The sequence below is a fragment of the Colobus angolensis genome, unplaced genomic scaffold, assembly GCF_000951035.1.
Source record: "Colobus angolensis palliatus isolate OR3802 unplaced genomic scaffold, Cang.pa_1.0 Scaffold503, whole genome shotgun sequence".
In the NCBI taxonomy this organism is placed as follows: Eukaryota; Metazoa; Chordata; class Mammalia; order Primates; family Cercopithecidae; genus Colobus; species Colobus angolensis.
In genome coordinates this window covers 927159-938340 of record NW_012118522.1, presented here as the reverse complement: position 1 = coordinate 938340, position 11182 = coordinate 927159, and the positions used below count along the sequence as shown (strand labels likewise).

The window sequence follows — 11182 nt, the reverse complement described above, 5'->3', positions numbered from 1 at the left end:
TGGGAGATACAGTGACATTTACTGCCTCTCTCTAATCCAAAAAATTAATAACAATATTATGTGTATGCATATATATGTATTATATATTTATGTAAATAATAAAAATACATATGTTCAAGCCCTCATTCAAAGAGTGGTGCATAATAGAGCCTAGAGTTAGATATAAAGCCTATATATATATATATATATATATATGTACACACACACACACATATATACATATATATATATTTGAGAGAGGGTCTTGCTCTGTTGTTCAGGCAAGAGTGCAATGGTACAATCACAGCTCACTGCAACCTGGACCTCCCGGGCTCAAGTGTTCCTCCTACCTTAGCCTCCTGAGTAGCTAGAACTATTGGTTTATGCCACCATGCCTGCCTAATTAAATTTTTTTTGTTGGGACTAGATCTCACTATATTGCCCAGGATGGTCTTGAACTCCTGGGCTCAAGCAATCCTCCCACCTCATACATAGATTTTTTAATTTTAAAGAATATATTTATTGTCTGTATGATTTGAAAGATAGACATTAGCACTTTCAAACTTTGTTCTACCTCCTCTTTCCTTTTTATTTTATTTTATTTTTTAATCAATGCATATTATTTGCATATACTTATAGGTAAATTAACTAAAACTGGGGTTGGAGGATATTTTCCCATGTTCACACTGATAGTGAATTACTATCATTGGACTTGAATTAGTTGATTGTTGCTTTTTTAAAGCTTTTTTTTTTTTTTTTCTGTACTTCACACCATAGTGACTCTAAAAAACGTGAACAGTGAAACTTTGTTCTTTGCAAATGTTTTTTGGGCAAAGTGATTGGCTATCCCCTAGCAGAGAAGTTAGTTTGAATGTTCTATCACTGAATGAGCTGACTAGAGAAATTGAAGAAAATACTTTCAGCTGTTTGTGGAATCGCAGAAAACTTTAAAGGTGTGGCTGTGAAGCATACATGATAGACTGTCTCTGTGTAATGTTTGCCGGGTCCATCTAACAGTTCCTCTTAGCTCTACCTTAGGCACTGCCCACATTTGAATGTCTCAGGAGGGTAATCTGAATTTGAGGAGAAGGCCATGGAGGTGGTGGATCTGTTTTCTGAGTACCACAGGATATTGATAGCGGAAGAAAATTGCCTCTAGGATTAAGTGTAAGAGAGTATGTTATGACATTTATACAATTTACTAGACTATCTTTATTGAATGGAAAGTGTGTTAAAGTGGAAAAAAATATACAATTTATAATCAAATAGTTCAGCCATTACATACATGACGGTGGTCAAGATATTTGAATGTTCTGAGCTTTAGTTTTCTCCTCCATAAAATGGGGCAATGCTTTCCATACTGTTACATAAAAGTTGTTGATAGCTAAACATCACTGATCACTAGAGAAATGCAAAGCAAAATCACACAATGAGATACCATGTCACACCAGTCAGAATGGCTATTATTAAAAAGTCAAAAAGTAACAGATGCTGGTGAGGTCATGGAGAAAAGAACATTTTTACACCGTTGGTGGAAGTGTAAATTAGTCCAACCATTGTGGAAGAGAATGTGGCGATTCCTCAAAGACCTAGAAACAGAAATACCATTTGACCCAGCAATTCCATTACTGGGTATATACTGAAAGGAATATAAATTGTTCTTTTATAAAGAGACATGCACGCATATGTTCACTGCACCACTATTTACAACAGCAAAGACATAGAATAAACCTAAATGCCCATCAGTGATAGACTGGATAAAGATAATGTGATACATATACCATGGAATACTAAGCAGCCATAAAAAAGAATGAGATCATGTACTTTGCAGGGACATGGACGGAACTGGAGGCCATCACCCTCAGTAAACTAACACAGGAACAGAAAACCAAATATCATATGTTCTCACTTACAAGTGAGAGCAAAATGACGAGAACACATGGACACATGGTGTGGGGGAAACACGCACTGGGGTCATTGGAGGGTGAGGGGTGGAAGAAGGGAAAGAATCAGGAATAAAATAGCTAGTGGATACTGGGCTTAATACCTGAGTGATGGGATGATCTGTGCAGCAAACCACCAGTGCACACATTTACCTGTGTAACAAACCTGCCCATCATGAATATGTACCCCCAAACTGAAAATAACTGTTGGAAATTAAAAAAAAAAAAACGTTTTGATATAGTTTACATATTGGTATGCAGGTGTCAAAGTTTCTATTCTGTTGTGGATATTCAAGCTCAGTTTTTATACTTGCCCGTTTGATAATCATACCTGCTCAATTTCTCATTAAGTATCCCTTTAGGGTAAATTCACCGTGATACACACTGAGGAGAGAATTAGAAACTCAAAAGACAGAGTGTTTGGTTACATGAAATAGTGATTTGTGGAAGCCATCAAGAATTGACATTGCAGGAAAGCTGCATGTTGCTGGGGTTTAGAGCAGGGTGTCAAAATCCAGTTTTGATGCTGCCTTTATGATTTACTGTTTCTGTGACCTTGCACACAATATTTATTCTCTCTGTGCTGTAGATTCCTTATCTGTAAAATAAGGACAATACTATTGCCTCCCTTGTTAACTTGTAAGGATTGAAAGAATTCATATGTGTAAAGCAGTTATATTAGTGCCTGGTACCTTTTAATACTATGTAATTGTTAGAGATGATGATGATGATGATGATGATGATGATATTTCTATTAGCTGGTTATAGATTTTTTCTTTTGTATCTATTTCACATGTTAAGCTAGTTTTCTTTTCAATAAACTAGACCATGTGAGAAGGAAATAAATAAGAAACTTGAGTGACTTTTTATAGAATCCTTAAGTGTGTTGGCAGGTGGGATTTGAGAATGAATAAAGGAAATGAAGTGCACTGGTAACATGGACAAGTCTGTCCTGACTGGTGGGAAAGAATAGCCACAAACGACATGATCAGAAATAAAATTGATAGCAGAACTTGGATATTTGAGACAGCTTTAATATTAGTCAAGAAATTCTACAGGGAAGAGAGAGAAAGGGTCTTTGTTTGCTGTAGCTCTCACTACCCCAAAGAGAAGAGTTGGATAATAAGGTAAAAAGGCTTAAAGGCTTCCCTCCATTCCTAAGGAGTTCAGTTTCTTACTCAGCCTTAAAGTCTTGGGTCCAGTGCAATACCTGGCCTTGAGACCTAAGAGAAAACCAGTCAGCTGTGCCTGTGGATATGGGCAGCCCAGAGCCAGAGGTGACTCCTGCACAGCTATAAGGACCCTCATGGATTAGGTGCTTGCAAGAGCTTTACAGAGCCACAAATCCTCTCCGTGACTTGGAGGCATGTCAGAAACCTACACAGGAATTAATGAACCAAGACAAACTTCACAGTGGCAGGCTAAGTTAGAGGCCAGGGCAGAGAAGACAGTAGCAGAATTCTGGGAGAGAATAAAAATGTTATGGTAACTATTGGTGAATGTAAATTGAAGTAGAGAATGTTAGACATTGACTAACCTAATTCAAGCACAATCCATGGTAGCACAAATTGTGAAAGCTTCCATTGATTCAGGTCTTAGTCTAAAGATAATCACCATAAATTAGCTTCAAATCTTATTTTCTTTTAGATTTGAAAGCAAATGTGAAAAATCTATATATGGGTATTCATATCATTTGGTAGAGGTTTTCTTTTCCATTGTTGTTGTTGTTGGATATAAACTAAGCTAAATTAAACAACTGGAGAAAAATATTTTTAAAAAATCTACAAGTTAGGTTTTTATGGAGAAAGAACTTGGCTGCTTAATAAGTGCATCTCAGGTTAGCTCATTTCCATTTGGAGAGCATTACTCAAGATAGCTTTAGGATAAGAGTAGAATAGAAGGAATAAGAAAAGCCATACTCCTTGGGGGAGAATAAGAGTCTTTCTTCAATCTATTACTTTATCTTTGTTACTCTGGAGTTTCATGAGAACACCAAGGATGAGGAGTTGTAAAAAAATTCTGTCAGTGCTGTGGGCAGCAATGGGTGGGGCCACTTACTTTGCAGTCCTACATGTAGGTCACTTGGTATGTCTGGTGCTTCAGGTGGGTCCTGCCATCTGTGTGAGGTGGAGTAAAGAGAGGTATATTCAAAAGTGGTGGTGCTAGTAGACAGGGCCTATGGCTATCCCTTGACCTCACTCACCCTTCCCTTGGAGACGACTGCCAGGCTGTGTTGGGCAGAAAAGTTCACACCCTCATTCAAAGAGTGGTACATAATTGAGCCTAGAGTGAGCAAGAGCACATGAACACAAATCACTTTATAACGGGAGTCCCACTGTCCACACCGCTCAAACATAAAGAGAGATTTAGTAACTATAAAATGTAGTGTCACGCACCACAGAAGACATCTTTATATTTGTTGTGCTATGGGCCATATTATTTTAATAATTGGATCTCCCAGGTTCCATATCTATAAAATGTATATGATGCTAATAATGACTGACAAAGTGTCTTTGAGGATTATATGACATAATACATGTTGAAGAGTGAGCCTTGTGCATGACAATTATAAATTTAAGTAATATTACATTTTGTTGATATTGTTGCTGCTGTTTTCATCACGGTTTTATTTATAAGAGTAAAAACAGGTGAAACAAGCATTTTCAGACATTTTAATATCATAAGTATATCCTCACAATATTCTAAGGTGAAAAAGGCAGCTATGTATTTGATCATAATGTATTCTGAACTCATGAAAGAAAATATACCAAAATGGTAACAATGGTACTTGTGGTATACAGTACAGGTTGAGCATCTCTAATCTGAAAATGTGAAATCCAAAATGCTCCAAATTTGAAACTTCTGAATGCCTGTGTGATGCTCAACGGCCATGCTTGAAGAAAATTCTCACTGGAGCATTTTGGATTTCAGATTTTCTGATTAGGGATGCAAAACCAGTAAGTATAATGCAAATATTCCAATTCCCCTCCCCCCACCAAAAATTTTTTAAATCTGAAACACTTCTGGTCCCAAGCATTGTAGATAAGATATACTCAACCTATAAAGTCACCCCTACATTGTTTGACTTTCCATTTGCACTGAATATCTTTTGTCATCTAGTATTTGCTATCCATGTGTATCCTTACATTTGAAGTGAGTCTCTTTCAGGAACCATACAAGTGGGTCTAATATTCAGTATTCATGATAAGCAGTTATTTTTCTTAATCATTTTGAATATATCATCCCACTATCTACTGTCCTGTAATGTTTCTGCTGAGAAATTTGATGCTAACTTTATTGAAACTCCCTTATGTGTTATTTGCTTCTTTTCTCCTGCTGCTTTCAAGATATTTTCTTTGTCTTTGATTTTTGACAGATTCATTATAATATCTCTTGATGTAATCTTGTTTGGATTGAATCTGATTGGGGATATTTGGCCTTTCTGTACTCTATATCTGAATATTTATATTTTTTCCATATGTGCAAAGTTTTCTGCTATTATCTTTTAAAATAAGCTTTCTATCCCTTTGTCTCTCTATTTTTTCCACAAACTCCTATAAATTAAATATTTGCTCTTCTGATGCCCTGCTATTAATACCACAAGCATTATTCATTCCTCTTTATCCTTTTTTATTTTTCTCCTGACTGGATATTTTCAAATAACCTGTCTTCAAGTTCACAGATATTCCTGCTTGAACAATTCTCCTGGTGACATTCCTATTGCATTTTTTATTTGTTTCATTGTTTTTCAGCTCCAAATTTTGTTTGATTTTTTAAATAATTTAAATCTCCTTGTTAAATTTCTTATCTTGATCGTTTATTGTTTTACTGATTTTATTTTATTATTTTTCTATATTTTATTTATATTTTCTAAGCTTCCCTGAAAAAAAATTATCTTTAAATCTTTGTCAGGCACTTTGCATATCTCCATTTCTTCGGGGTATTGTGTTCCTTTGGTGGTGCTGTGTCTCCTTGGTTTTTCATGTTTCTTATTGCCTTATATTGATTTGTGTACGTTTGAAGAAATAGGGATGAATTTCAGCCTTTGTAGACTGGCTTTGTTTAGGAGAGTCCTTCACCAGTCACCCCATCCAGAGATTCAAGGCAGCCTGTCTGGCATGGCCCACAGATGGGCCAGCTGCTGGAGACCTCAGCAAGGTTGTCTTGGTGCCTGTCAGAATGTGAGTGGGCCAGGTGCCTGGGTCTATGTTGTAGGTCTAGAGCCTGTATCAATGGAAATTGATCTGAAGCCTGAGTCCAAAGAAGCTGACAGTTGCTGGGATGGGTCAGGCACCTGAGGCCACTAGGTGGGTCTAGAGACTGAATTAATGGGGGCTGACATGGCACTGAGACAGGCTTGGGACTTGAGTCCACAGGGTTGGGCCTGAGTCCTTGCTCTGCAGGGACAGACCTGCAGCCTCCATCCATGGCGGTTGGCCTGGCACTGGGGTCTACTAGAATGAGCCTGAACCCTGGATCTGCTAGAGTAGGCCTGGAGCCTATGTCCATGGTTGCAGCCTGCTGTCTGAGGCTAGTGTTGTTGAATGGGGGGAAGGGTACAAAGGGTACAAAGCCTGAGGCTATGCTCTGGGATAGTCTGAAATCTGGGGCAGGTCTGAAGCCTGGAGCTTCAGGGATTTGCCTGGTGCTGGTGGACCTGGATCCTGTATCCATAGGGACTGGCTTGAAGACTGGATCTGCAAGTGCTGGCCAGATGACTAGAGTTTCTAAGCTGGCTTGATGCTAAGCTGAGGCCTGAGGCCCTGTGGATCAGATAGATGTTGAGAGTAGTCTGGAGGCTGGGGCTGCCAGACCATCTTGGCCGTGGGATAGGCCTGGAAACCCAGAGTCTGAGGCAAAGTCTAGTGCTCATTTCCCTCTCTCCTTTCCATTCTGCGTTGCCTGGGATTTGGAGAGAGGAAACTTGGGTAATATAAAACTTTCCTTTCTAACCTCTTCAATTCATCTTTTAAAATTTCTCTGTTACTCACAGGTGTTGTAATCTTTCACCTGGCTTTGTTAGCTCTTGTGAAGTTGTATTTGTATGTGGGATAGTTGTTCAAGTTGCTGTTTCAGTAGAAGGATATGGACTGGGAAGTCTATTCTACCATCTTGCTGATATCAGTTTTTGTGATAGGTTTTGAGAAACATGCTAGAAATATGAACAATAAGGGCAATTCTGATAAGATCTCAGAAAGAAATGAGACATGTATTACTGGAAACTGGAGGAAAGGTGATCATTGCTATAAAGTGTCAAAGACTTTGTCTGAACTGTGTTCCAGTGTTTCATGAAAGGTTGAACTTGTGAGTAACAAGATTGGGTATCTAGCTGAGGAGGTTTCTTAGCAAATTGTTGAAGGAATGGTTTGGTTCCTCTTGATCTCTTATAGTAAAATGTGAAAGAAAAGAGATGGACTGAGGAAAAAATTGTTAAGCAAAAAGGAACCAGAAAATAAAGATTTGGAAAACTCTCAGCCTGTTCATACTGCAAAAAATGAGAACATTCATTCTTAAGAGGATACTAAGGATGTGGTTGAACATGCGTTTGTCTTTTTCTGATATCATATTCCATTTTTGTGTGATCTGGTAGAAGAGGCAGGGCTATTCCCTATAACGTTAAACCATTAGGCTAAAGCCAGAATGTCTCTTTCAATCCTATGTTTATTAATTGCAACTAATGCCCAAGCAGCAGATCTCAGATGTTGGAGTACAGTAGGTTTGACACTATTATTATTTATCATTCTAATGTCTTGTGGGTTTTTCATCCCATCTCATACCATTTCACTTTGAACTAAAGGTAACCCAAAAGAAGTTGCATAATTTTTCTTAGTACTTCTTTATTTAAAAGGAGTTTCAGGTTGCTACAGTTATTGTGCTTACTCTTCCACTACAACTCAGAAAAAGAGTATCATGTTAACATATCACTAATACCTGTACTCTGGTATATTCAGTGTGGCTGTTTTGTCTTTTGGTTACATTTAATAACAACAACAGTTTGAGTGTAAATCAAAGTCTTATTTTCTTAAATATTATTACTGTTCCTAAGGACATGGAAAAATCTTACATTTATATGAATCCTTTTAAAGACTTACAAATATGTGTCAGTGAGACTTTCTTCACATAATTGTTGTGCTTGACTATAATAATAAACTAGGTGCTTTGAAGATATATTGTTATTGTGGTCTGTCTATGTGTTTTTATTTTTTCCCCTTCCAAATTTATTTTAGGTTCAGGGATTTTGTTACATGAGTAAATTGCATGTCACTGGGGTTTGGTGTATAAATTATTTCATCACCCAGGTAATGAACGTAGTATATGATAGGTAGTTTTCTGATCCTCACCTACCTCCTCCCACCCTCCATCCTCAAGTGGGACCTAGTGTCTATTATTCCCTTCCTTGTGTCTATGTGTACTCAATGTTTAGCTTCCACTTATAAGTGAGAACATGCAGTATTTGGTTTTCTGTTCCTGCATTAATTTACTTAGGATAATGTCTTCTAGCTTCAAGTGTGTTGCTGCAAAGGACATGATTTTGTTCATTTCTATGGCTGTGTAGTATTCCATGGTGTGTATGTACCATATTTTCATTATCTAGTCCACGATTGATGGACACCTAGGTTGATTCCATGTCTTTACTATTGTGAAGAGCATTGCAATGAACATATACATGCATGTGTCTTTATGGTAGAATGATTTATATTCCTCTGAATATATAGGTAGTAGTGGGATTGCTGGGTCAAATCATAGTTCTGTTTTAAGTTCTTTGAGAAGCTTCCCAACTGCTTTCAAAAGTGGCCGAACTAATCTACATTCCTGACAGCAGTGTATGAGCATTCCCTCCTCTCTGCAACCTCACCAGATTCTGTTATTTTTTGACTTTTTATAGTAGCGATTCTAACTGGTATCTCATTGTGGTTTTAATTTGCATTTCCCTAATGATGAGTGATATTAAGCATTTTTTCACATGCTCATTGGACACTTATATGTCTCCTTTTGAGGATTATCTGTTCATGGCCTTTGCCCATTTTTATTTTTTTTTTCTTGGTGATTGGCTTAAGTTCCTCATAGATTCTGGACATTAGGCCTTTGTCAGATGCATAGTATGCAAATATTTTCTCTAATTCTGTAGATTGTTTACTCTGTCAGTAGTTTCTTTTGCTGTGCAGAAGCTCTTTAATTTAATTAGATCCCATTTGTCAATTTTTGCTTTAGTTGCAATTGCTTTTGGTGTCTTCATCATGAAATCTTTGCCAGTTCCTATGTCCAGAATAGTATTTCCTAGGTTATCTTCTAGAATTTTTATAGTTTTAAGTTTTACATATGTCTTTAATCTATCTTGAGTTTATTTTTGTATATAGAGAAAGGAAGGGGTCCAGTTTTAGTCTTCTGCATATGGCTAGCCAGTTATCCCAGCACCATTTATTGGATAGGGAGTAATTTCCCCATTGCTTGTTATTTTTGACTTTGTCAAAGATCAGATGGCTGTAGGTGCATGGCTTTCTTTCTGGGTTCTCTAATCTGTTCCATTGGTCTGTGCATCTGTTTTTGTACCAGTACCATGCTATTTTGGTTACTGTAGGATTGTAGTATAGTTTGAAGTTGGGTAGTATGATAACTCCAGCTTTGCTCTTTTTGCTTAGGATTGCTTTGGTTATTTGGGCCTTTTTTGGTTCCATATGAATTTTAGAACAGTTTTGTTCTAATTCTGTGTAAACTGATGTTGGTAGTTTGATAGTAATAGTACTGAATCTGTAAATTGCTTTGGGAAGTATGGCCATTTTAACAATATTAATTCTTCCTGCTCATGAGCATGGAATTTTTTCCATTTATTTGCATTGTCTCTGATTTCTTTCATCATTGTTTTGTAATTCTCACTGCAGAGACCTTTTACCTCCCTGGTTAGCTGTATTTCTAAGTATTTCGTTATTTTTTGTTGCTATTGTGAATGGGATTTCATTCTTGGTTTTACTCTCAGCCCGTAACCGGTGTATATAAATGATACTGATTTTTATACATTGATTTTGTATCCTGAAACTTTGCTGAATTTGTTTGTCAGCTCTAGGAGCCCCTACGGGTTTTTTTTTTTTTTTTTTTTTTTGTTAATTGTACAAAATATTTATTTTTATTAAAAAAGTTCGTTTTCTGAACACATGAGTATTTAATTATTACTTCCACCTCGCAAGACTCACATGAAAATAAAACACTTCAAATAGAAAAGGAGAAAAAAGTCAAAAGAAAACAAAGAGAAGGAAAGCTGGTTCACAGCATCTGAATTACTTCTGGACTCTCCTTCTGGTTCTTGAACGGGTCTGTATGGCCTCTTCTGTCTGTGTGTTTGACCATTCCATATCTTCAACACCAGATTGCTTGCTTTCTTCAATTTCCTTCTTTCGCTTCTTTGTTATTGTTTTTGCTTTCAAACCTCCATTCTCCACAACACTGAGGTCCAATTTTCCATCATCCTTACTTCCTATAGCTTTTAGTCCTTGCAAAAGAATATCACGTAAATTTTGATAAAGAGGTTTTTCAGTGTAGTCTAGTAATTTCACTGTTTCCATGTATTTGGCAATTTCACCTGGTTTGTTTTTCTCAGGAAAACATTGGTCCATCAAACTTGCAATATTTTCTCTATATCTAATTTTGGAATCTCTAACATATTTAGGATCTTTCAAATTATCCTCCCAAGGAAGATGGCCAGTAAGCCATTGGATCATGCAATAACCAAGTATTTCCAAATCACCACGTCTTGATGGGGCCACGCCATTGTGTGCATCGATGCTCGTGAATTCAATAGTGCCATCATGACATCTTTTCTAAGTATAGAATTATATTATCTGCAAACAGAAATAGTTTGATTTTCTCTCTTCCTATTTAAATATCTTTTATTTCTTTCTCTTGCCTGATTGCTGTGGCCAGGACTTCAAGTACTATATTCAACAGAAGTGGTGAGAGTGGGCATCCTTTTCTTGCTTCATTATCAGGTGGAATGGTTCTAGCTTTTCCCATTCAATAAGATAGAACACTTTTCTTGAGATATGTTTCCTCAGATGAAACATACTTTAAATCAACCATGATCAAAAAGGACAATCAAGGGCATTACCTAATGATAAAAGGTTCAATTAAACAAGACGACTCAACTATCCTAAATATATGTGCAGCCAACACTGGAATACCCAGAGCCGTGAAACAAGCTTTTAGAAACCTACAAAGTTGCTTAGATAACCACACAATAAGAGTGGAAGACTTCAACACCTCACTAA

At 37.0% G+C, this 11182-nt stretch overlaps 1 pseudogene across 1 annotated transcript; it reads right to left on the bottom strand.

The window, feature by feature from the left end:
- Nucleotides 1-10066: 10066 nt before the first annotated feature.
- On the bottom strand, nucleotides 10067-10729 carry LOC105524714 (annotated as a pseudogene). Its single transcript, XR_001003798.1, has one exon. The product of XR_001003798.1 is annotated as a serine/threonine-protein kinase VRK1 pseudogene (transcript).
- Between the last annotated feature and the right edge of the window lie 453 nt (nucleotides 10730-11182).